The sequence below is a fragment of the Lathyrus oleraceus genome, chromosome 5 (assembly GCF_024323335.1).
Source record: "Lathyrus oleraceus cultivar Zhongwan6 chromosome 5, CAAS_Psat_ZW6_1.0, whole genome shotgun sequence".
NCBI lineage: Eukaryota > Viridiplantae > Streptophyta > Magnoliopsida > Fabales > Fabaceae > Lathyrus > Lathyrus oleraceus.
Window position 1 is genome coordinate 67,228,758 of NC_066583.1, and position 4,528 is coordinate 67,233,285.

Below are 4,528 nucleotides of genomic sequence, written 5' to 3' on the forward strand. Positions count from 1 at the left end.
AAAACCTTTGATACAGATCCACGGGGCGATCACGAACGTTGAACGATGACAACGTCTCTACTCAGTCCATACGAACGGATTCCTTCAATCGCAGTGCTAGCTGTTATGAATGAAGGCTTTGAGTGAGAGAGATACGAAATTCCAACTCTTCAGTTGTGTTTTCTGTCTCAGTGAGTTTCTGTGGAGTAACCATGCTTCTACCCAAGGGGTTCTATTTATAGAACCACTTGTGTGGGCTTCAAGCTAGAAAGCCCACTTAAGTGTATTTTGGCCCATATCTCATAATATGCCAAAATCACTTAAGTATTTGGTACCTTACCATATTTCGTATTCCACTTAAGTGCACCGTACCTTACGATGTTCCTTAATTATTCTATCTCTCATCAATCCGTCCTTTGTGTGTGACCCTATAGGTTTTCGCGGCGTTGGCAATTATATTAAATCACGTATTTAACATAATAAACAGTGAGCGGTATCTAGCAGCACATCACTGCTACCCAAGTCACGAAAATGTCATGTGATCTGACAAAACCTCCTGTGATAATAATTATGTGTATAATTACCCCTTTGCCCTTATGTCTATATTGAACACAAGGTATATAGACCGTGTCACCCTTGTCCAGTTCAATATTGGGCCCATAGACATTTATTCTGTTACGCAGGATTGGCAAATTCCATCTAGGACACTCATGTCCCTCAGCATGCTTCGTGGAGTACCCATCAACTGTCTTTATGGTTATCCAGTTACGGACAACGTTGGATCAGCAATAAAGCACTCGACTCTACATCTAGGATCCATAGTGGTTTCAGGTCGAAGAGTGGTATACACTATTATCACCATGAGAATAACTTATGACACTTTGCATAACTTTCTATATAGTATTCTCATAGCGGGTCAATCCGGTATAAATATTACTCTTAATATTCATACCTATGTTTAAGACTTGATAACTCTTTATCCATGATCCATGAGATGTGATCATCAGTCTACAAACATAATAGTCTTAATGCTTTAATGTTATCCCACTTCACATTAAAGCTCGACTACGGATACTTTAAGAACAGTGCCCTTATGTTTAATGTGTTCTCATGATTAAGTCACACTTAATACATTAAACGGACTATCTATTCTAGGGACTTTATTAATCAACCATAATAAAGAAAATGCCTTTTATTATTAATAAATAATTCGATACAAGTACCAAAAGTATTGGCCTTTAGGGCTTACACCAACAATCTCCCACTAGCACTAGAGCCAATCAGGCATACCCCGTATGCCCATTGATCCAGTATGGCCATCATGCTTCTGATGCGCAAGAGGCTTTGTCAGTGGGTCAACTATATTGTCAAGTGTAGGTACTTTACATATTTTCGCACAACGCCTAAGTATGTGTTTGGATCGTTGGTGAGATCTAGGCTCCTTAGCTTGTGCGATAACACCATTGTTATCATAATAGAGACCGATGGGATCCACAATGCTAGGGACTATGCCAAGTTTATTGATCCAAACAGCTTCCTTTGCTGCACTTAAGACAGCAATATACTCGGCCTCAGTTGTAGAATCAGCAACTGCATCTTGCGTTGAACTTTTCAAGCTCACAGTGCCACCATTTAAGCAAAACACATAACCAGATTGGAATCATTCATATTAAAGCGTCTCAGCACTTTGTCTATGTATGTACTCTGACTTAGGCCAAGCAGTTTTGTGATCTATCTCTATAGATTCTGATTCCTAATATATAGGCTGCTTCACCTAGGTCCTTCATAAAAAAGCATTTCCCCAACCAAGACTTTACTTGTTGCAGGGTAGGGATATCGATTCCAATGAGTAATATGTCATCTACATATAATACCAGGAATACGATCATGCTCCCACTAACCTTCTTGTAGACACAAGGCTCATCTTCGTTCTTGATGAATCCATACAGTTTTACTGTTTCATCAAGGCGAAGATTCCATGAGTAGGTCACAGGCTCATCTTGATCCATGAGTAATACATCACCTTGATCAGATATCCATATATCTCAGGTAGGTGACGTATCTTGCCTGACCTACGTTGGTCTTGTTCTACTTGAGCAGGTTGCTCTTACACAACTACTTGTGTTTCCTGCTCTAATTCCTCCATAGGTGTATCGATGCTTTGTGATTCTTGAATTTCTTCAAGCTCTACTTTCCTCCCACTGGTTCCTTTGTAATTAAAATCCTTTTCTAGGAAAACTCCAGTTCGAGCGACAAACACTTTGCCCTCCGAAGGATTGTAGAAGTAATATCCTCTTGTTTCTTTAGGATACCCCCACAAATAAGCATTTGTCAGATTTGGGCTCAAGCTTAGTTGAAATTTGTCGTTTCACATAAACTTCGCAACCCCAAATCTTCATGTAAGACATATGTGGTCTCTTACCACTCCATATCTCATATGGTGTCTTTTCAACCTTTTGGATGGAACACGGTTAAGTGTGTAAGCTGATGTCAATGGTGTATGTCCTCAAAAGGAGTTTGGAAGATTGGTGTGACTCATCATGGATCGGACCATGTCCAACAGGGTTCGATTTCTTCCTTCAGATACACCCTTCCATTGGGATGTTCCAGGAGGAGTAAGTTGGGATAGGATCCCACACTCTTTCAGATGGTCGTCAAACTCTAGGATTAAATACTCATCACTTCGATCTGATCGAAGAGTTTTAATATTCTTACCTAGTTGGTTTTAACTCGTTAGGTTTCACCCTTTTGTATTAATGTTATTAATAGGCATTTCAAGATCAAGGACATATAGTCCATTGTTCATTTATGCAGTAGCATAGAATATATCATTCAAATAAATTGAGCAACAATTGTTCTTTATTATAAATGAAAAACCAAACTTGTCCAAACAAGCAATAGAAATAATATTCCTGCTAATTGCAGGTACATAATAACAGTTCTCTAACTGAATTATTAAACCACTAGGTAAAGTCAATACAAAAGTTCCTACGGTTAAAGCAACAACCTTTGCTCCATAGCCAACTCGTAGGTCGACTTCACCTTTTGCCAAATCTCTACTCCTTTTTAGTTCCTGCACATTTGTACAAATGTGAGAACCGCATCCAGTATCTAATACCCATGATGCATAAGTAGATAAATTAATAACAAAATTACCTGAAGTTGAAGTCTCTACTTCATTCTTCTTATCTTCCAGGTACTTTGGGCAGTTCCTCTTCCAGTGTCCGGTCTTACCGCAATGGAAGCAGGTGTCTTCTTTTGCTATGCCTCCACTAGGCTTCAAAGCAGCAGTGGATCTGGGATTGGCAACTTCCTTGCCCTTCCCCTTATCACTCTGCTTAGTGGGCCTTTTGTTCTGTCTCTTTCCATTTCCGGTCATCAAAATGGACTTCCCTTTTGACTTCAGATTCTGCTCGGCAGTTCTTAACATGGCGAGCAGTTCAGGAAGAGATTTGTCCATATCAATCATATTGAAATTTAGGACAAATTGACTGAAACTATCTGGCAACGATTGCAAGATCAAATCAGTTGCAAGTTCCTTTTCGAGGGGAAAACCCAATCTCTCAAGGTTTTCCACATACCCAATCATCTTGAGTACATGGGGACCTACAGGGGTTCCCTCAGCTAACTTGCTTTGAAAAAGGGCTTTTGAAACTTCAAACCTCTCATGCCTTGCTTGCTCTTGATAGAGTAACTTCAGGTGTTCGATCATATCGAATGCTGACATGTTCTCATGTTGCTTTTGCAATTCTGAGTTCATGGTAGCCAGCATGAGACAAGCAGTTTCATTGGCATCATCGACATGCTTCTTATAAGCATCTCTTTCTGCCTTAGGTGCAGAACTAGGAGGTTCCTCTTCAGGAACAGGTGTCTCCAAGACATACAGCTTTTTATCATGTTTGAGGACAATCCTCAGGTTTCGGTGCCAATCCAGAAAATTTGTCCCAGACAATTTTTCCTTATCAAGGATTGATCGCAAGATGTTGTTAGAGGTGTTTGCTGTCATGGTAATCTACATAAGGATTAATGAAAATATAAGTATCATTGACATATTCAATTAGGCCTTTAATTAAATATGCTCCCACTATTTTATTCAAAACAAATGACCCTCATCATTTGATTCGGAAAATCCCGTTGGAAGATTTTCTAGTGGGTCGAGATCCATATTTCACTTCGTTCTAAGTCCGCGTAGGCGGATTACACAAAACTAGGTTATTGAGGTAGGAACTCCTTCCAATTGTATCTCATACAACTCTCGAAAATTTCAGTTGGGTGAATAACTCCTTATTCCAATCCATCATATGGATTATTCCCAACTCTTGCTTCTAAACATATATAAGAAAATTATAATCAAGTTTGACTCATCGTTTTAGCAGTTGGATATTACAATTATCCCATCGCACCTTAACTAATACAAAACATGCACCTCGCGTAGGCAAAACCTACATTATTCGATACCAGTCTTGATGAGTGCTAAAACTTGGAAAGCAAACATATATAATATTCTCATAATTTGTTTAGTTAAGTTTGACCCATTGTTTTAACAGTT